The sequence below is a fragment of the Tamandua tetradactyla genome, chromosome 26, assembly GCF_023851605.1.
Source record: "Tamandua tetradactyla isolate mTamTet1 chromosome 26, mTamTet1.pri, whole genome shotgun sequence".
Classification (NCBI taxonomy): domain Eukaryota; kingdom Metazoa; phylum Chordata; class Mammalia; order Pilosa; family Myrmecophagidae; genus Tamandua; species Tamandua tetradactyla.
This window is the reverse complement of record NC_135352.1, coordinates 13,466,444-13,490,121: the sequence shown is the minus strand read 5'-3', so window position 1 is coordinate 13,490,121 and position 23,678 is coordinate 13,466,444. Positions and strand designations below refer to the sequence as shown.

At 40.1% G+C, this 23,678-nt stretch overlaps 1 pseudogene; it reads right to left on the bottom strand.

Annotated features, from left to right (window-relative positions):
• Positions 1–13,467: 13,467 nt before the first annotated feature.
• LOC143669544 (ras-related protein Rab-18-like) lies at positions 13,468–14,081 on the bottom strand (annotated as a pseudogene).
• Between the last annotated feature and the right edge of the window lie 9,597 nt (positions 14,082–23,678).

Sequence of the window (23,678 nt, the reverse complement as noted above, 5' to 3'; positions counted from 1 at the left end):
AGAGAAAAACTGCCAACCAAGACTTCTATATCCAGCAAAATTGTCCTTCAAAAATGAGGGAGAAATTAAAACATTTTCAGACAAAAAGTCACTGAGAGAATTTGTGACCAAGAGACAAGCTCTGCAAGAAATACTAAAGGGAGCACTAGAGTCAGAACCGAAAAGACAGAAGAGAGAGGTGTGGAGAAGAGTGTAGAAAGAAGGAAAGTCAGATATGATATATATAATACAAAAGGCAAAATGGCAGAGGAAAATATTATCCAAACAGTAATAACACTAAATGTTAATGGACTGAATTCCCCAATCAAAAGACATAGATTGGCAGAATGGATTAAAAAACAGGATCCTTCTATATGCTGTCTACAGGAAACACATCTTAGACCCAAAGATAAACATAGGTTGAAAGTGAAAGGTTGGGAAAAGATATTTCATGCAAATAACAACCAAAAAAGAGCAGGAATAGCTATACTAATATCCAACAAATTAGACTTCAAATGTAAAACAGTTAAAAGAGACAAAGAAGGACACAATCTACTAATAAAAGGAAAAAATAACAAGAAGACATAACAATCATAAATATTTATGCACTGAACCAGAATGCCCCAAAATACGTGAGGAATACACTGCAAACACTGAAAAGGGAAATAGACACATATACCATAATAGTTGGAGACTCCAATTCACCACTCTCATCAATGGACAGAACATCTAGACAGTAAATCAATAAAGAAATAGAGAATTTGAATATTACAATAAATGAGCTAGACTTAACAGACATTTATAGGACATTACATCCCATAACAGCAGGATACACCTTTTTCTCAAGTGCTTATGGATCATTCTCAAAGATAGACCATATGCTGGGTCACAAAGCAAGTCTTAACAAATTTAAAAAGATTGAAATCATACACAACACTTTCTCGGATCATAAAGGAATGAAGTTGGAAATCAATAATAGGCGGAGTGCCAGAAAATTCACAAATACGTGGAGACTCAACAACACACTCTTAAACAACGAGTGGGTCAAGGAAGAAATTGCAAGAGAAATTAGTAAATATGCTTGAGGTGAATGAAAACGAAAACACAACATATCAAAACCTATGGGATGCAGCAAAGGCGGTGTTAAGAGGGAAATTTATTGCCCTAAATGCCTATATCAGAAAAGAAAAAAAGGCAAAAATTCAGGAATTAACTGTCCACTTGGAAGAATTAGAGAAAGAACAGCAAACTAACCCCAAAGCAAGCAAAAGGAAAGAAATAACAAAGATTAGAGCAGAAATATATGAAATTGAACATGAAAACAATAGAGAAAATCAATAAGACCAGAAGTTGGTTCTATGAGAGAATCAATAAGATTGATGGGCCCTTAGCAAGATTGACAAAAAGAAGAAGAGAGAGGATGCAAATAAATAAGATCAGAAATGGAAGAGGAGACATAACCACTGACCTCACAGAAATAAAGGAGGTAATAACAGGATACTATGAACAACTTTACACTAATAAATACAACAATTTAGATGAAATGGATGGGTTCTTGGAAAGGCATGAACAACCAACTTTGATTCAAGAAGAAATAGATGACCTCAACAAACCAATCACAAGTAAAGAAATTGAATCAGTCATTCAAAAGCTTCCTAAAAAGAAAAGTCCAGGACCAGACGGCTTCACATGTGAATTCTACCAAACAGTCCAGAAAGAATTAGTACCAACTCTCCTCAAACTCTTCAAAAAAATCGAAGCAGAGGGAAAGCTACCTAATTCATTCTATGATGCCAACGTCACCCTCATACCAAAACCAGGCAAAGATATTACAAAAAAAGAAAACTACAGACCAATTCTCTAATGAATATAGATGCAAAAATCCTCAACAAAATTCTAATAAATCGAATCCAACACATTAAAAGAATTATACATCATGGCCAAGTAGGATTCATCTAAGGTATGCAAAGATGGTTCAACATAAGAAAATCAATTAATGTAATACACCATATCAACAAATCAAAGCAGAAAAATCACATGATCATCTCAATTGATGCAGAGAAGGCATTTGACAAGATTCAACATCCTTTCCTGCTGAAAACACTTCAAAAGATAGGAATACAAGGGAACTTCCTTAAAATGATAGAGGGAATATATGAAAAACCCACAGCTAATATCATCCTCAATGGGGAAAAATTGAAAACTTTCCCCCTAAGATCAGGAACAAGACAAGGATGTCCATTATCATCACTATTATTCAACATCGTGTTGGAGGTTCTAGCCAGAGCAATTAGACAAGAAAAAGAAATACAAGGCATCCAAATTGGAAAGGAAGAAGTAAAACTATCACTGTTTGCAGATGCTATGATATTATACGTCGAAAACCCGGAAAAATCTACAACAAAACTATTAGAGCTAATAAATGAGTACAGCAAAGTAGCAGGCTACAAGATCAACATTCAAAAATCTGTAGCATTTCTATACACTAGTAATGAACAAGCTGAGGGGGAAATCAAGAAACGAATTCCATTTACAACTACAACTAAAAGAATCAAATACCTAGGAATAAATTTAACTAAAGAGACAAAAAACCTATACAAAGAAAACTACAAAAAACTGTTAAAAGAAATCACAGAAGACCTAAATAGATGGAAGGGCATACCATGTTCATGGATTGGAAGACTCAATATAGTTAAGATGTCAATCCTACCTAAATTGATTTACAGATTCAATGCAATACCAATCAAAATCCCAACAACTTATTTTTCAGAAATAGAAAAACCAATAAGCAAATTTATCTGGAAGGGCAGGGTGCCCCGAATTGCTAAAAGTATCTTGAGGAAAAAAAACGAAGCTGGAGGTCTCATGCTGCCGGACTTTAAGGCATATTATGAAGCCACAGTGGTCAAAACAGCATGGTATTGGCATAAAGATAGATATATCGACCAATGGAATCGAATAGAGTGCTCAGATATAGACCCTCTCATCTATGGACATTTGATCTTTGATAAGGCAGTCAAGCCAACTCACCTGGGACAGAGCAGTCTCTTCAACAAATGGTGCCTAGAGAACTGGATATCCATATGTAAAAGAATGAAAGAGGACCCGTATCTCACACCCTATACAAAAGTTAACTCAAAATGGATCAAAGATCTAAACATTAGGTCTAAGACCATAAAACAGTTAGAGGAAAATGTAGGGAGATATCTTATGAAACTTACAATTGGAGGCGGTTTTATGGACCTTAAACCTAAAGCAGGAGCACTGAAGAAAGAAATAAATGGGAGCTCCTCAAAATTAAGCACTTTTGTGCATCAAAGAACTTCATCAAGAAAGTAGAAAGACAGCCTACACAATGGGAGGCAATATTTGGAAATGACGTATCAGATAAAGGTCTCATATCCAGAATTTATAAAGAGATTGTTCAACTCAACAACAAAAAGACAGCCAACCCAATTACAAAATGGGAAAAAGACTTGAACAGAGACCTCTCAGAAGAGGAAATACAAATGGCCAAAAGACACATGAAGAGATGCTCAATGTCCCTGGCCATTAGAGAAATGCAAATCAAAACCACAATGAGATATCATCTCACACCCAACAGAATGGCCATTATCAACAAAACAGAAAATGACAAGTGCTGGAGAGGATGCGGAGAAAGAGGCACACTTATCCACTGTTGGTGGGAATGTCAAATGGTGCAACCACTGTGGAAGGCAGTTTGGCGGTTCCTCAAAAAACTGAATATAGAATTGCCATACGACCCAGCAATACCATTGCTAGGTATCTACTCAAAGGACTTAAGGGCAAAGACACAAACGGACATTTGCACACCAATGTTTATAGCAGTGTTATTTACAATTGCAAAGAGATGGAAACAGCCAAAATGTCCATCAACAGACGAGTGGCTAAACAAACTGTGGTATATACATATGATGGAATATTATGCAGCTCTAAGACAGAATAAACTTTTATGTAACAACATGGATGGACCTAGAGAACATTATGCTGAGTGAGTCTAGCCAAAAACTAAAGGACAAATACTGTATGGTCCCACTGATGTGAACCGACAGTTGAGAATAAACTTGGAATATGTCATTGGTAACAGAGACCAGCAGGAGTTAGAAACAGGGTAAGATAATGGGTAATTGGAGCTGAAGGGATACAGACTGTGCAACAGGACTAGATACAAAAACTCAAAAATGGACAGCACAATACTACCTAATTGTAATGTAATTTTGTTAAAACACTGAATGAAGCTGCATCTGAGCTATAGTTTTTTTTGTTTGTTTGTTTGTCTGTGTGTTTTTTTATATATATATATTTTTTTATTTTTTATTATTATTATTTTTATTTTTTTCTCTATATTATCATTCTATATCTTTTTCTGTTGTTTTGCTAGTTCTTTTCCTAAATCGATGCAAATGTACTAAGAAATGATGATCATACATCTATGTGATGATATTAAGAATTACTGATTGCATATGTAGAATGGAATGATTTCTAAATGTTGTGTTAATTTTTTTAATTAATTAAAAATAAATAAATAAATAATAGGGGGAACAAATGTTAAAAATAAATTTAGTTTAAAGTGCTAGTGGTAAATGAAAGCGAGGGGTAAGGGGCATGGCATGTATAATCTTTTTTTTTTTCTGTTATCGTTTTATTTCTTTTTCTGTTGTCTTTTTTATTTTTTTCTAAATCGATGCAAATGTTCTAGAAATGATGAATATGCAACTATGTGATGATATTAAGAATTACTGATTGTATATGTAGAAAAAAACATAGACATAAAAAAATAATAAATAAAATTGTACAACTTAAACCTTAGCCATTTGCTATTGAATTTAAGACCCTTTGACATATTCAGCATGATAAATTAACTTGTTCCCACTTGCATGCAGGAAAAAGCAAACAAATTCACTTATGGCTTCATCCAGCTCTCATTTCTCATTTAATCTCTTAAATTAAAACTCTCTGAAGGCAAGGAGCTGTGTCTGATTACTATTTAGATTTTCCACAACTCCTGGTAGAAAGTTTTCAGTACGAATGGCAAAAGCACTGGAGAAGAAGATGGGACGGGATGGGGCTGGCTCCATTTGGACTTCCCAAAGGAAAGAGAAACACATAACCTGAGAATGTAATAGAACCTTCAGGAGTACAGGAAAACATCCACAAGAATTGTAGGAACTCAGCTGTGGTTCTATTTGTTCCACAACAGTTGACATTCTGCAGCAATTACAAGCACAAGCTTTGGGACCAGACAGCTCTGGTGAGGATCCCAATTTTGGTATGTTTTAACTGTGCCACCCTGGGCAGGCAGGGAGAAAGGGTCTAGGCTTAGACCACCATGTGGAGCAGGAGATGGAAGGTGTATCTGGCCATGAAAGGGGGTCAGCTAGGTGGTTGAGGCCTGATCTCCAAAGGACAAGGCGAGTTCAAACCTAATTATCATTCCAGATGGCAGCAAATTGCCTCTTGGAGAGGGAAAGCCAGGCCAGGAAATCCAGGCAACAGGGGACACTGATTCTGGCTCTTCCATGATCTGTCCAAATTTCCAGCTCCCAGGAAGAAAGGTCAGCAAGTACAAGATGGGCAATGAGAACCATGTGGAAACCCTGTCCCACTGTGGTGAAGCTTTGGATCCCATCACTCCTCGCACTCCTGGGATTGCTGACAAAGCACAGTGCAAGGTGGGAACCCAAAGGTCTGGTGGTAAGCGCAGGATTCCCTAAGCCCCATAGGTTGGAGGGCTGCAAGGACTGTTGAGTCTTGGCTCAGGACCCTGCAGTTGAGGGTGGTGGGGTGGGGTGGGTCAGTGAAGTCATTGTCTCTGCGACAAGGGGTTGATGAAGAAAGAGCCAGGAAATGAAGTGGAAGCCAAAGATCCTGCTGAATTCAAATAGGCTGAATGATCAATTATCAATGTCGGTCAACTTTTTTCCTTCCAGATGAGTCATTGTGTAGCTACAGGCAGAGCTACACGCAGTATATGCAGATATGAATATACAGTTAACTTGCAGTTATCAATATAACATGGCCCTTTACAGTCTCCAAAACTAGCTTACTTGTTCCTCCAACTAACCCTGGGAGGTAGAAAGGCTGATGATTTTTAGGTCGATTTAACAGATAAAGCCTTAGCAATGTCAAAAATGCTTCACAAAGTTAATAAGTGGCAGATGTGGGAACTGACAAAGGAATCCTGATTTCTGCCTGGTGTTCTTCCCATTACTCCAGGCTAAACTTTATCTATTTGGAGGATATCTGCAGTTATTTTTAAGTCCTTGCCTGCTCTCTGGAAAGCTAATTCAGCCAACCCTGAGGCCAGCCTCATTCTCTTCCAACCTCCCACTCACCCCTCCTTCCCATGGTTTGTTTACAGTCAAAGCCATTAATGACTGAGGTTCCTCAAGCTACTTTGAGTTGGATTTCAGTTGCATGCAAACAAAGAATACTGGCTAATGCATAAATTGCGAGCTGAACAGTAAGTACCAGGAGCTGAAGCCAGAAGGAGAGCACAAGGAGAGGCAGAGACCAAACGAGGACAGACACTGTGTCATGTTGCATCCCCACTGCCCACACAGTGCCTGGCACCCAGTTTAAAAGAGATTTGGTGAATAACTGATGGAGGCAGCCGATGAGCACCTGCTCCTGAGTGAGCAGAGAGCTGCCCTGGTACCAGATCCAAGCTGGGTCCCAGCTCACTTTATTCTGCTCTTGAGTTAATCCAGTTGTGGACCTGCCCTTGTGTCACCATGGGGCTGGGAAGGGCCACACTGAGTCCTGTCTTTTTATTGTCATAGAAAAGTTTGCATTTAACTTGACCACCACTCACCTCAAACTTGAAGTGATCCCAGTGAATCTCAATTTCTTACAACATAAAACACATTCTATGATTTATATCCTAAAAATAACTGCATCATGCAGTTGTGCCTCAGAGCCTACAGGTGATATAAAGGCTCAGAGAGATCCAGCACCTCTCCAAAGGCCACGGTGCTAGCAGCTAGCAACATCACAACTTTCATCAAAGACTTGTCCAAGGAGCCACCCTGCTGCCTAAATTCTCTCCATTCGAAATTATCTTTTCCTTCTAAGCATCTCCTCAATTCTTCCTTTTCTTTCCTGCAAACCTTTCTTAATCTTGAGGCATGACTTGGGTCCTTGTGTACTAATAAAAGACAACTGGAGTGGGAACACATCAATCATCAGCTTTCCGTGGGTCTCCTGGGGCTCTGGAGGCTGCACGGGTGGATCCTCCAGTCCCCGTGGTACTCTGGACTCATCTCCTTTGGCTTTCGAGATCCTGCCTCAGAAGCCTCCCCCAGACCTGCCCCACAGATGCCACATGCCTCACTCTAATTTGACTTGGTGCATTCCTGTCTCTTCGTGTCAACTCTGCCCACTGAGCTCTTGGCCTCTTGGTCAATCAGGAGCAGCCTGGGGCATGACTTCTCCCAGGACTCCCAATTCTAATTGGGAATTCGCAGCAGGATCTTATCACTGTCTGGTCCCACAGGGGCTCCATGCATGCTGCCTCGTTCCTTCCATCTGGTCAACCCAAGCACCTTCAGGCCACTGCTTAAGTGTGGCTTCTACAGAAAGCCCTTTCTGGCAACTCCAGTCCATTACTCCTTCTCCTTCCTCAGACCTCACCAGGTGTCACATTTATCATGTGTTGGGGCATTGGACTTATAATTACTCTCTTATTGCCCTCTAATTGGGGTAATATTTTCCTCTCTTGAATCCCTTTAAAGATTAAGGGCTGCATAGAAGCAAGACTGTCATACAGTTTTTTATAATCCTTAATAGCCCATAGAAAGTGCTAAAAAAATAGCCCTCATAAAATCTAGAATGACTATATGTACGTTTGAAGGTGGAGAGACACAAAGCAGATCTATAGAAATATAGGTAGTCTATCTGTGCTGGTTTGAAAGGAAGTATGCCTCCTAAGAAAAGCCATGTTTTAATATAAATCCCATTTCTTAAAGGTAGAATAATCCTTATTCAATACTGTATATTTGAAACTGTAATGAGATCATCTCCCTGGTTGATGTGATTTAGTCAAGAGTGGTTGTTAAACTGGATTAAGGGATGACATGTCTCCACCCATTTGAGTGGGTCTTGATTAGTTTCTGAAGTCCTATAAAAGAGGAAACATTTTGGAGAATGAGAGATTCAGAGAGAGCAACACTACAAAGCAGAAAGTCCACCAGCCAGCGACCTTTGGAGATGAAGAAGGAAGACGCCTCCCAGGGGGCTTCATGAAACCGGAAGCCAGGAGAGAAAGCTAGCAGATGATGCCATGTTCACCATGTGCCCTTCCAGTCAAGAGAGAAGCCCTGACTGTGTTCGCCATGTGCCTTCTCACTAGAGAGAGACTCTGAACTTCATCGGTCTTCTTGAACCACGGTATCTTTCCCTGGATGCCTTTGATTGGACATTTCTATGGATTTGTTTTAATTGGGACATTTTCTCAGCCTTAGAACTGTAAACTAGCAACTTATTAAATTCCCCCTTTTAAAAGCCATTCCGTTTCTGGTATATTGCATTCTGGCAGCTAGCAAACTAGAACACTATCATTCAGGGAATTTTTTTTTTAATTGAGTGTCTACTATACTCTAACAATATAGCTACTATGGAGAAGAAACGTATGCAAAATTAGAATAAGTTACCATCCCAGCCCTTTTAGAAACAGAGTCTATCAAGGAAGTAGAAACATAGACTAATAATTGTAGTGCAATGTGACAAACATAATCATTATAATAACTACAAAATTCCATAATGGAAGCAGAGGGTACAGCCACCACCATGTGTGAGAGATTTAGAGAAGATGTCAGAAAACACTCAATTTGGGTCTCAAAGGTTGTCATTGTCATTTACCCACCATATGGACACCAACCCATTTGCCCAGCCATCTTGTGCTGAACAAAGACCTGGGAGTCACACAAGCAAGGCTTGCCTCATTCTGGTAGAACATTCTCACAGGACCAGCATCCTGGGACTTGTGTGTGACTCACCATCTTAGTCTCAATGTGACATTCTCCAAAGCCATTAAAAATGGGTTACCCAGACACACATTTTTTAAATGTTTTTATTGACAGATCTTCACACACAGTCCATACATTGTATACAATCAGTGGCTCACAATATCACCGCATAGTTGTGTATTCATCACTATGATCATTCTTTAGAACATTTGCATCACTCCAGCAAAAGAAATGAAAAAAGAAAAAACTCATACATACCATCCCCCTTACCCCTCCCTCCCGTTGACCACTAGTTTACCATCTACCCAATTTATGTAACCCTTTATGCCCCTTATTATTTGTTTTTTATCCTTACGTTTTTACTCATCTGGAGTCCATACCCTGGATAAAAGGAGCATCAGGCACAAGGTTTTCACAATCACACAGTCACATTGTAAAAGTTATACCGTTATATAACTGTCTTCAAGAACCAAGGGGGCAGGAACACAGCTCTACAGTTTCAGGTACTTCCCTCCAGCCACTCTAACACACCATAGACTAATAAGGGATATCTATTTAATGCATAAGAATAACCTCCAGGATAACCTCTCAACTCTGAGGTCTCTCAGCCACTGACACTTTATTTTGTCTCATTTCTCTCCTCCCCCTTTTGGTCACGAAGGCTTTCTCAATCCCTTGATGTTGAGTCTTGGTGAATCCCGGAAATTCCAGACACTGACATTTAATTCCCTTCTCTGTACCCAATTGGAAAAGGAAAAAAAATAACAGACTTACTAGGCCTAAAATAAGTTCTGATAAGAAACCCCCAGTTTCAAAATCAATAAACGTGTCCTAATCCCTCCGGTTTAGGCTCCTCTCTGTCTTCCCTAAAAAAAAGTCATTATTTATACAAAGCATTATGTTGCAGGATCCAGAGACCCAGAAGTGTCCCCGGCTTCCACTCCGCTGCGTGCACCCTCCAAATCCGGCAAGACTTATTTGGCTAAAAGTAATCTCAGCTCCAGGCTTGCTTACATTTTGGGGTCACCCTTTCGACTGGAATGCGTCTCAGTGTCCTCATTAGAGCTGTCTTGCCAGGCCAGGCCCTCGCTCTGACTTTGTTGCTATTACTTTCTGTCCAGCCAGGCCGGGTGTGTTGGCCATCACAGTGACACGTGTTGTTCCCGGGCCAGATCCAAGACCCCGCCCCCACCCCGTCACCCACCTCCACCCCCACCCCCAGCCGCGCTACAGCCCTTCCTGGGTATTTGCAGTAAGTTTTTAAAAATTTGACTCTTTTTCTGATTTGTACCTTTCATAGAAAACTGTAACAAAAAATGTTCAGAAAACTCCCGTGACCCACCATCCAGAGTCAAATACTGTTAGTTTTCTGGCAGAGTCTTCATTTTAAAATTGATTGCATTACTTAAAATAAGCAAATTCAGAGTCAGAAACTAGAATACGGGTTACCAGGGCCCCGGGGCGGGGTAGGGAAAAGGGAGTTAATGCTTAATTGGCACAGAATTTCTCTTTAGTTTGGTTGTAAAGTTTTGGAAATTGCTGGTCGTGAAAGAAACGCAATATGGGGAGTGTAATTAACAGCAATGAATTATATATTTGAATGTGATTAAATGGGGGAAATTTTAGCCTCTGTTTGTTACTAGAATAAAACTTAAAAAAAAAAAAAACATAGGACTGTCAAAACAGTGACCTCTAATGTAAACTGTAGATTATAGTTAATAGTACAATTATAATAATACTATTTCTTCAGTTGTAACAAAGGTACTTCAATAATGCAAGGTGTTAATAATAGGGGGTGGCATATGGGAACTCTGTATTTTCTGCATGATTTTTTCTGTAAACCTACAACTCCTCTAATAAAATATATATATATATTAAAAAAGAATCTGGTCATGAAACAAATCTATTTCATTATAGTTTTCATAGTAAAAATAATATGTCCCTTGATAATTCATGAGAATGATACCTAACCTCCGTGGTTTTTTTCCCCTGAAAACTCACAATCCCAGTCTAATCATGAGCACGACACCAGACAGACCCAAATTGAGGGCTAACCAACACTCCTTAAAACTGATAAAGTCATCAAAAACAAGGAAAGTCTCAAAAAAGGTCACAGTCTAGAGGAATCTTAAGGAGTCATAGTGACTAAATGTAAGGTGAGATTCTGGAGGATATTAGGTAAAAACTTCAAAAATCTGGCAAAAGTACACACACTAGTGAGTAATGGGTCCCTATTGGTTCATTAGTTGTGACAAATCTATCATGTTAATGTAAGATGTTAACAGGAGGGAAAGCTGAGTACAGGGTATATGAAAACTCTCTTTGTAACTTTTCTGTACATCTAAAACTATGTCCAAATTAAAAGTTTATTTAAAAATAACAATAAATGACCATGGAGGAAAAACTTCAAACAATTTGGAAGTGAATAAAATAAAAGGCAATGGCGGGGGGGTGTTGGTGCAAGGCTAGTTCAGTGGTAGAATTCTGGCCTGCCATGCAGGAGACCCAGGTTTGATTCCCAGTCCAGGCACTTCCCCCAAACAAACAAACAAGCAAAAGAAACAAACAAAACAAGCAAAAATTCAACAAATGTTGCTGCAATAATGGGCTACTCACATGGAAAAATATTGAAATGGGACCACGCCATACAGCATACAAAAAAAAAAAAATTAAAAGGCAATAACTCACTCCTTCCGCCTCTTTATCTCACAGTTGATGCCTGTCTTATTTTCTGGGATTGTTTTTCTTTGTTGCATAGTTGAGCTCATGCTGCAAAATAAAATCTTGAATTCTGGCTTTTTTTTTTTTTAACTGTGGAAAAGATTTATTAGTCTGTACAAGTTTGTTTTGATGAACTATTGGTTACTTGTTATAGTAAATGAGTAAGATTTCCATTGCAACAGTATTTTCCCACACATATCAGAATCTGGAAGCAATATGCCTTTCTCAAATTGTCACTTCGTGTTTCTACCCCACCCCTCAAAATATGGAAATAAGCTTTTGATAATAACGAGTCATTTAGAAAGTTATACGCTACAGTTGAGGTACTTAGACAAGCACCATCAATATTTATGGAAAAAAGTGTTGGACTGCAAAGTGGTAAGTACTATATGAGTTAAAATAAACACACTATTCATGTTCTTGTGAAACCAAGATGGGGGGAATCTTATTGCCATACTGCCAGACACCGCATAACCCAACAGGGCCACTCAGCCAATATACATAACCACAGAATTAAAAGCTTCAGGTAATCCAGAGCATTGACCAGTTCCATCCCCTTATCCATATAATCGACAGTCCCTTCTAGCATGAAATAGTTAGAATGGGCAAATACACCTAAAGAGTGGGAGAAAGATCGAAGGTGATGGTGGAGTTATGCAGAGAAGGTAGACTTTAACAAATGAGTACAAGTGCTGAATCATATTGATCTTTCTTTTTGTCTCCAGTACTTTAGAGCAGCTAGAAATAAAAACCTAAAGCTGTGAAATTGTAACCCATTTGTTCTACAGTGAATTATTGGGCTGAGCTTTGAAATTTATTGCTTTTTTGTATATATGTTATTTTTCACAAAAAAGAAAAAAAGTCGATTGTGATGATAAATGCACAGCTATATGATGATATTGTGAACCATTGACTGTAAACTTTTCTTTCTTTCTTTTTTTTTTGTATGCTTTATGACAGGGGCCACACTTCATTCTTTTTCCATGTGAGTATCCCCTCATTGCAGCACCATTTTTGCTGAATTTTTGTTTGTTTGTTTGGGACATACATGGGCTGGGAATCGAACCTGGGTCTCCCCCATGGCAGGCAAGAATTCTACCACTGAACTACCCTTGCAGCCCAGGATTGTACACTTTAGATGATTACATGATATGTGAATATATAACATATATCAATAAAAAAAAACTGCAGGTAAGCAACCGAGTTATTCATTGAAGTAAGTTAAAAAGTAAGACCAAACTGTTTTAACATACCAGTGTTAATCTGGAAGCATTATCAAAACCAAAAGAGATTTAATTATAAGCGGACGACATTCTTTAATGAGAATTTTGGGTAGTACTAAAGGAGACTCTGCCAGTGCACATACTAGAAAAGCTGTGGAATCATGTTCTTTGTTATTCCTGAAGGAATATACCAGTTTGATAATACATGTACACCTTCCGTTGTTTCCAGGAGCTCTACATACCAAGTAATTCAGTAATTGATAAGAGAGTATAAGCAATGAAGACAGCAAAAGCAGACCTTGTATCAACATATATTGGGTGGATAGATTGAAATGTAATTCATAAAATCAAATGTTCTCATAAAGTTGTACCCCTTTTATGTTACATGGGTAGGCTGCAAATTGTGCATGCTTACTGCAAAGTTTTACCTGGGAAAGCCGGTGAGTAGGATTTCTTGCAAATATTTACTTCAAGGTCCCTAAAATAGCAGTTAGAGTTTGTATTCAGAAAGATGTCACTATCTGATCAAAAATGCAAGAGATGGAATTTCCAAGAATTTATAATATACAACAATAACCACCACAGGCGCCTCCTCCTTTGCTTTCTTCCCTGTATGGCAGTTTTACTCCTTTATTCTGGTTCTCACTTTCCCACAATCCAAGGGTCTGAATGATCTTTGCAACAAGTTCCTCAAAGGCATATTGGACACCATCATGGGTTTTTGCACTTACCTCTAATGAACAGCATGGAATGCTTTCGTGCAATGCTTCCTTGCTATCAACATTAAGATTTTCCTTATCAATTTTATTTCTAACTAGCATGTTTACTATGTCATTTCTGGTGCAGTATGGTTCCAATTCACTTAACCAATTATCCAGTTTAAGAAACGTGTCTCTTCTTGTGGCGTCCTAAACTAATATAACACCCTGTGTACCTCTATAATAGTTGGAAGTTAGTGTTCTGAACCACTCTTGATCAGCAGTATCCCCTATTGCAAGTTTAGCCTTATCGCCAACCATTGAAATTGTTTTCACTTCAAGTCAACACCTGTCATTGCTGCAAGTTCTGGATCAAAAGTATTATCTGTGAACCTCAAGCTTAGGCTGGGCTTGCTCACCCCTCCCTCGCTGATGATGAGGCTCTTAAGTGTTGCCACCAAATCCTCATCCATCCTGACCTGCTCAGCTCCAAGCCAAGCTGCCTGCACTTAATCCTGGCTTTTTTGCTTACTGTGATAGCATAAGCATTTTCCCAAGTCCTCAAGAACTCTTCTTAAAGACAGTTTGTTAGGTAGTGTAATATTCATTGCACAACTTTCTTGCCTAAATTAGCTGAGATCTAGCCCTTATATTTCCATGAGGTTTGCTTTTATTTATCCATGTCTGAGGATAGTTCCTCCTGCAAAGAATTGATCTTCTGCTTCCTCCAAGGAGCAGAGAAGGTAGTAAAATCCTCATCCAAAAGATCTAATCTGGGGCCTCCAGAGGACCCAGCGTATTTCATCAAAGTCCAAGCTTAGAGTCTTTCTTTTCTCTACCTCTTCCTTGTCTCCTTTGTCATGACATAGGGATATAAAACCTACTGGGAAACAACCCATGTGCTATCATTGTTGATGCCTAAAAGATGGAATGTTGGAATGTGGGTGTACCAGGTTAAATAGTGTCCCCCCCCAAAAAATAAATCACCCAGAACCTCAGAACATGACCTTGTTTATAGTGTCTTTGCAGATGTGATTGGTTAAAATGAAGTCATCCTGGATTAGGGTGGATCCTGAATCCAATGACTGTTGTCCCTATAAGAAGGTCATGTGAAGACACAGAGAACACCCCATGAAGACATAGACAGAGATGGAAGGGATGCATCTGTAAGTCAAGGGGCGCCAAGGATCGCTGGTGAGCCAGGACACAGCCACGGAACAGACTCTCCCTCAGAGACCCCAGAAGGAGCCAACACCTTGATTTTGGACTTATGATTTCCCCAACTGCAAGAGAATAAATGTCTGCTGCATTAAGGTATCTGGTTTGTGGTATTTTGTTATAGCAGCCACAGGAAACTAATACAGTGTGTTCTGGGCTCAGAGAGACCCGTATGTGAGCACAACTTGGGCACTGAAGTGGAGAAAGGGGCAATGGTTCTCACTGCGAAGCAGGGAGCAAATGGTCCTGAGTGCAGGGGTTGCGGGCCATTGCACTTCCCCCTTTCTCCCCTCCTGGACCATTTCTTTATGGTCAACCTGAAAGAGGACCACAAAGATCATATTCTCCCTTTTATCTGCATCCAAAAGATTTCTAGAAGATTTAAGTCATAATTTCCCAGAATGTGCCTTTGCTTAATGTACAAAACCTCCAGGTTGAAAGTATGTTAATTTTATATATACACATATTTGTCTGTATATATGTATCTATAGATGTATACGTGTGTATACATGTATGTAGGTTTACACACATAAATATAAAAGATTTCAGGTAATAACGCAACAGAAGAATGCAACAAAGCAAGCTGAGACCATCTCTTCAGCAATATTTAAAACAACAGTTGGAGCTGCAGAAGGAAACGTATTTGTGTTTAATGAGTATAAGTTTTATGGGCGATTATTTGAGTAACCAAAAAAAAAAAAAGGCATTTCAGCCTACATTTCTACTTACTTCATGTCCCTATTTTCACTTATCTAGCTCTCAGTAGACTTAGTCAAACTTGATAAAGTCTCAAGCGCCACAGTTGTGATAAACGACGATTGCACTCTGACCAGCGACGTCTCTATAAATTATTTACTACTTGTTTACCTTTCTTACTACTTAGAGCCCCCTCCCCTTTCCCCATATTTAACAAAAGGAAGTTGTGCTTCTGTAAAAACATGGTTGTATAGTCAGGAATGCCAGCTGGCTTGGCTCTCACACTTGCGTCTCATGTATTACAACTTCAAGTCCATTGCGAAAGCCTTGTGCGCTGAAGAATTGCTGTATTATAATAGAATATATTATCTTTTTTTTTCACATGGGCAGGCACCAGGAATCGAACCCGGGTCCTCTGGCATCACAAGCCAGCATTCTTGCCTGCTGAGCTACCGTGGCCCACCCAGAATATATTATCTTTTTCTTTAAAGACCTTTACACATTAAAGCTGATCAGAAAATACTGATTTTAATAGAAGTTTAGGGCATAATCCTGGTTTATCCAATGACAAAGTCCTTAAAGAGTACTGTGATGTATCTTATATGGAAGGCTGAAGATAGCATCATGTTCATTTGTCAGAAAAAAAACACTCTAATTCTAGTTCTCTGAGAAAAAGAATTTTTCTAGATTTCTATTTAAATCCTGGTTACATTTTATATTCATGATAAGATTTTTACATGAGAAGGCACCAGGAATTGAACCCGGGTCTCTAGCATGGCAGGCAAGAACTCTGCCACTGAGCCACCATGGCCCCCAGATTCATGATTAGATTTATAATCCTTGAGGAGTAATATCATTAGTGTATTGCTTTTTTAGAGACAAAAAGTGGATCTGAACAATAAGCTACCAATTAAATTAGAAAATCTCTGTAGAAATAGTTGATTCATTCATTACTCATAATAATCTAATAAACTTCCCTTATCAAAAAAAAAGTATGTTAATTTCAAACTTTGGCTATGACAGAATGCGTGACTTCAGCCATTCCTTTGGTACAAAGTTATTTAGGGAACACATTTACACAGAAATCTTACCAGTGGTTACTTTATATATAGTCCACTATTTCTAAAATGAGCCAGTATTGCTTTTACAATGAAAACATTTTTGTAAAGTTTCCTTTAAAGGAAGGGTGTTGGTTCTATCCACAAAGATGGGCTAAGGATCCAGAGAGTCTCCTCAGATGAGACGCTTGGGGGTTGGGAGGAAAATAAACGTGGGGTGTTGGGAATGAGACCTGAGGACTTCTCAGGTCCAAAGGGCATGTCTTTGAGATGCTGGTGAGGAACCTGTGAGTTCCTGAGGTGAGTGTGCCCTAAGGGGGCAGGGTGGACTGTGGGAAAGGATGGTGCCAGCAGGCAGAGTCTACAAAGTGTTCAAAGCCTTTACCTACAACCATGGGGCCCAAATTGGAAGAGAAAACACTTCTTGGTCACTCCCTGGGCTGCTGTGAATGAAATCCGAGGAGGGAGGGTGAGATTCGTGGGGAGAAGGGGCAGCTCTGTGGCTCATCACGGGAAGCCAGCCCACGCCTGCAGGGAGGCGCCTCTGAAGGTCCCAGGGTCCCTTTCTACATTAATTTCTTGCTGTGAAACCTCAAAACTTAGTGGCTTAAAACAATGATAAATGTTTATTGGCTTAGCCAGGTAGTTGTGGCTGGGGTGTAGACTCTCACTGTAGTGGAGACGTCCGCTGAGGTGCGGTCATCTGCAAGTTGGCTGGGACTGGAAGAACTGCTCCCAGTGTGGGTCCCTCGCGTGGCTGGTGAGCAGGGCTGGCTGTGGGTAGAGGCCCCCAATCCTTGCCACGTGGACCCTTCCATATGGTTGACTTCCCCCAGGGCAAGTGATCCAAGGAAGAGTTGGTCTCAGAAGCCACACACTGTACCATTCCCACAGTTTCCTACTGGTTCCATAGGCTGTCTCTATTTGGTGTGAATACAAGGGTGTGAATAACCGGAGGTGAGGATGGAGTGGGGGTGGGGCATCTTGGAGGCTACCTGCCCCACTCACCTCAGGATCAAGCCACGTGGTTTGAATCATTCATTGGACCCATAGCCAAGTGGAAACCAGCTCGGGCTGGGAACTTCCAAAGCCTGAGCAAGAGCATGCTCTTTCTGAGTCCTCAGAGTGAGGCATAATAAATAGGCCACGTTAGGAATGAGGCGGACCTGGGAAATTTTCTGAGGGTTATGCCACAGAGGTCAGAAATTCATGACAAACCACCATGCTCCACCCCTACTCAACATGTCCCCCCAACTCTTTTATTTAAAATAGCTTCTCCTTTTAATGTAAAATTTATACACCATGACAAGCACAAATATCAGGTGAAACATACCCAGTTTTAAATAACACATATACCAATGGAACCCAAACCCTAGAGAAATTTGGAAAATTCCCTCCTGCTCCTTCCCAGTTATGTTTAGCCACCAAATGCACAGACCTAACCGCGGTTCTGATATTTTCCACTGTAGAATGTTATGTGTTTCCGCATTTCCAGTGAATGGAATCACACAGGATTTACTCTTTTGTGTCTGGTCTCTTTTTTATTCATACATGTTGCTGGGTATCTATAATCCATTCCCCCTAACATATGATTTTTAGGAATTTCAAGCCTACAGAAAATAATCCAGTGAACCTCCCATATACCCTTGACGGAGATCCAACAATTGTTGATATTTTGCCACATTCACTTTCATTCTTTCAGCCTTTCTTTTTTTACTGAACCAAGTGAAAGTTGCAGACATCAGGACACTTCACCCCTGAGTACTTCAACATGTTTCCTAAGAGCAAACACTTTATCCTCTGGGACCATAAAACCATTACCACGTCCAGGACATTCAACATTAACACCATAATGTCATCCAGTCTATAGCCTCCATTTTGTTTCTTCCATTTTTTAGAGCTATTTTTCCTTTTTTGGAGTGAAAGAAGGGAAAGAAAGGGCCAGGGTACATCTTAGAAAGTATGGTAGGATCTGGGAACACAGGGTGAGCTATGCTGGCTGGACCCTGCTTCTTTTCTCTACCTTCTCCCTACCCTGCACCTCTGCCCTTCCCTGCGCATACTGTATGACCACTCTGCCCTGGCTTTCCAGAACCTACTAACCTGCTCCCAGGACAGTTATTTCTGCTTGCTTATAACGAATGTTCTTTCCATCCTTTGAGGGCCACTCCCTCTGCTGATATCCCATGCTCACATGTGCCTTTCCCCAGGGGTCATTTGGATCCGCCTCTGTGACAGAGAGGAAAGAACTCCTGTCCATTTCTAGAGGTTTCACAGCTGTTGGGAAATGAGTCCCTCATCATTTTGTGTTCAAGTCTACTTGCTTTACTACACCTCTTTCCCCTCCGTCCTTTCCCCCAACAACAGGGAACCAGAAAACCCCCTTACACCAATCATACACACACACACACCATCAGCAATCTCAACTCAGATCTGATTTTCTCCCACTGTAAACAAGAAGTTAAGATTTAGGGGATGATTATGATTACTGAATCACTATACAGATATTCCTTTTATTTATGGTATATTCATAGAGTCAGAGAGAAATACTTGAGATCTCTGAAATCTCCAAACTGCAATCCAGCTGCCTTGATCTCTGACAATGACTGTTTTGCCTTTATCTTGTGCTTTGTGATTATAAAACCTTGTGACTGATCCTTGCTTGTACCCATTTTATCCAGTTTTTCAACTTTAGAGTCTTAGGATCACTAAAGACAGCCCCGAATGTTTATTAATGACGGGTCTTGCGTCAGGCTAGAATTAAGCTACTCCAATTCCAAAGCTATCTTCATAAATGAAGCTGGATCTAACCAATATGGGCCTGCCTGACATATGCAGTGGCTTAAACTTTAACCAATGAGTGACTTATACCTCATTACAATACTAAAAATCACACCGATCATCATATTAAAACCGCCATTCATATATTCTGTGACTAGCATGTAATCAATCTGCTCAATAATGAAATCACCTCTAATTACATCATTGGGGCCATTGTGCTCATTATCCTAAAACCTGCCCCTCTTTTGATACTGTAAAATGATCAGAATTACTGCAGTTCAGGAAGATAAATTTTTAGGCCAATAGACCATCTGATTTCCTGCTTCGTACCTAGCATTAAGTTTGAAACCCCACTGTCTCAGGAATTGGTCATTAGAGTGTATCAGCCTGAAAACCCATCACTTTCTTTTTCTTTTTTAATTAATTTTTTTTTAATACCAAAAAACACCAAACAAATGCAAACATTCCTAACTTTTGGTCATTCTATTCTACATATATAATCAGTAATTCACAATATCATCACATAGTTGCATATTCATCATCATGATCATTTCTTGGAACATTTGCATCTATTCAGAAAAAGAAATAAAAAGAAAACAGAAAAAAATTTCATATATACCATACTCCCCACCCCTCCCCCTCACCGATCACCAGCATTTCACTCTAAATTTATTTTAACATTTGTTCCCCCTATTATTCATCTTTATTCCATATGTTTTACTCATCTGTTGATAAGGTAGATAAAAGGAGCATCAGACAAGGTTTTCACAATCATACAGTCACTTTGTGAAAGTTATGTCATTATACAATCATCTTCAAGAAACATGACTACTGGAGCACAGCTTCACATTTTCAGGCAGTTCCCTCAAGACTCTCCATTACACCTTAACTAAAAAGGTAATATCTATATCATGCATAAGAATATAGATAACCTCCAGGATAACATCTCAACTCTGTTTGGAATCTCTCAGCCATTGACACTTTGTCTCATTTCACTCTTCCCCCTTTTGGTCGAGAAGGTTTTCTCAATCCCTTGATGCTGAGTCTCAGCTCATTCTAGGATTTCTGTCCCACATCGCCAGGAAGGTCCACACCCCTGGGAGTCGTGTCCCAGGTAGACTGGGGGAGGGTGGTGAGTTTGTTTGTTGTTTTGACAGGAGAAAGAGGCCACATCTGAGCAACAAAAGAGGCTATCTTGGGGGTGACTCTTAGGCCTAATTTTAAGTAGGCTTGACCTATCCTTTGTGGGGTTAAGTTTCATATGAACAAACCCCAAGATTGAAACCCACCACTTTTTTTTTCTTTTTTTTTTTTTGGCTTACACATCAAGTGTTTATTGTCTCAGCATTTTGAAGGCTGGAAGTCCACAATCAAGATGTCAGCACAGCTATGCCTTCTCTCAGGGTGGATAGAGTGGCTCTGTGACATGGCACGTTCTCTCTCTTCTCTGGTTTCTGATTTCTGGCTTCTACTTCTGACCATGTCGGAATTTCCTCTTATTATAAGTCCTCCAGTCATAAGGATTAAGACCCACTCAGATTTAATTTGGCCGCAACTTAATTAATAATGACATTTTCAAAAGGTCCTGTTTACAAATGGGCTCACACACACACACACACGGATGCAGATTCAGATGTGAGCATGTCTTCGTGGTGGACACGATTCAACCCCCACACAAGGACAGAGAGATATAGTTATATAGAAGTCTATCTACATAGATACATATTCTCTTTTTCCCCCTTTCTACACAATTGGAGCCTTCCTTTATGCATTGTCCCATATGTTGCCATTTTCATTTAGCACTGCATCTTGGAGAGGATTCTACAATGGTACATAAAGTGCTTCCTTCTTCTTGTTGATGGCTGTAGAATTTTCCATTGTACATCTGTGTGAAACCCACCACTTTTGATTGGTGTCACCACCAGCAGTTTCCATCAAAGTGAGACAGGAGCCACCGAAGCCCACCCGGGTACATGCCATATGAGAGGCAGATCCACAGCCCTTTCAGCTCTGCAGCCTCCTTGCTCCAAGCCCTTGGTAAGCCAAAGGCCCTCTTGTCCAGCCTCAAACCCCCAACCTCTCTGCTCACTTAGTCGTGGGGCAGAAGTACACACTGTTCTCCAGGCAGCAAGGATCTCATGATTTGTCACTCTCCCTGTTTAACCTCAGTTCTGCCACTGCGCTATGCATAACAATGTTCCAACATGCAGAGAAGAGAAACCTCTTCCTGCAGCGAGGAGGGAGGTGAGGGGCAGGTCCAGGCATGAAGTCCACATAGGAAAGGAGGGGACAAAGGCCTAGTAGGTGTGGCAGGCTGGTTTGGATTCCAGTGAGCAAAACAGTGGGATATTTAGTTGAAAACTTGGTCCTCCCCTTAGCTACTGTCCAGGTCCAAAAGCCTGCCCTAATGTACAAATCTGAGTCCCTCATTCTAAGGTTTAGTCACATGTCATATTAGGGACTTGGAGGTGGCTTACCAAAAAATGCAAAATGAAGCCGGCAAAATAAGACAGGAAAGAATTAAAAACTCTGCTATTCTATCAACACAGAGAAGCATATCCCAGAGCCTTCGCTGGTTTCTAGAAGGGGGACAAAAAAGCTCTGCAGGTTTCCTGAAGGCAGAGCAAAGGAGCAAAGAATCAGTATCAGTTGCTGCACAGGGCTGTCAGGTGAGATGAGGCTGGAGTGAGAAGGAACATTTTCCCCTGAAACTGGGAAATGAGAGAAATCCCCCAAGTGAGCCCAGCCAGAGAGCTTGGCTGCACCAGCTCATCTGAAGAGTGCTAAATTTTCCGAAGTGTTGCATTTTGCGGTGTTGCTGGTGGTGCTGATTCTTATTTTGTTTTTAAAAATCAAAAAAATAAAATAAATAAATAAAATAAAAATCAAAGCTACAAGTTGACACAGGTAATGTAACACTGCTATGGTGACCAGCTCCTGCGGTAGAGACCGAAAACTATAAGTCGATACAAATGAACAAGGAAGAATCCCAGGAAAAGCAAAAGGATAGGACAGGTACTTGAAGCTTATCAAGACCAAAAGACATACTTGTCAGTAAAAATTCTCCAAGCTGCTACCCTGTGGAGCCCCGTCTGGAGTTTTCTTCGTATCTACTACAGTTCTGACTGCAGTGGCTGGCCCCAGGTTACTCCAAATTATGCCTCCGAATTCTCACATTCTCTTTCGTATCTCTTATTTGTAACAAACGGTATTTATCAACTGCTGCCTTGATTTCTTCACGGGTCTGAACAGTTGTGCAGTCAGGCTGCAATGTTTCAATTGGCCAGCAGGTGCCGCCTGCTAACTTGACTCACAGGAGCCTAGAAACACAAGGGATTTCCCCTACTTCAAAAGCTTTAATGGATCCTAGCTGTGGGCAGTGTGAAGTTCAAATTCCCCTAAATACAATCGGGCCCTTCCGATTGGTCCCAGTTCACTTTTTTTTTTTTTACAGCCTTAGTTCTTACCAATTCAGTACCCATTCAGTCAGCAGGGCATTACGGAACAATTTGTATAAATTGATCTGCGGGGTGCTGGAGGTAAAATAATGGAAGAGACTTATTTCACTTATGTTCTGGAGAAGCTCACTGCTTACTCCACCTAGGAGTAGGGTCATAACCACATTCACGCAGTCTGTAGGAAAGGGGAAGAGAAAATTGGAAGACAAGCAATTTCCTCCTAAGCAAGGAACACAGAAGTTCACCTATAACTTCTATTCCCACTCCAGGGTATGGATCTAACCATGTGGCCACATCCAGCGGTAAGGATGGCTGGGGAATGGACAAATAATGTCCAAACATTACTTGATGGACATTGGGCCCTTTACACTTTTAGCTATTATGAACAATTAGGCTATGAACATCTGTGTACAGGCTTTTTTGCAGAATTTTTTTTGGCATGGGCAGGCACTGGGAATCGAACCCAGGACTCCGGCATGGCAGGCGAGAATTCTGCCACTAAGCCACCATCATGCCACCCGTTTGTTTGTTTTTTAAATATTTTTATTGACAAATCTTCACAAACATACAGTCCATACACGGTATACAGTCAATGGCTCATAATATCATGACATAGTTGTGTATTCTTCACCATAATTATTTTTTTATGAAACATGACCACATACAAACATGAACATTCTTACCATATGATCATTCCATTCTTGTTATATAATCAATAACTCACGAAATCATCACATAGTTGAATATTCATCATCACGATAATTTCTCAGAATATTTACATCAATTCAGAAAAAGAAAACAGAAAAAAACTCATACATACCACACCCCTTACCACTCCTTTTCATTGATGACTAGCATT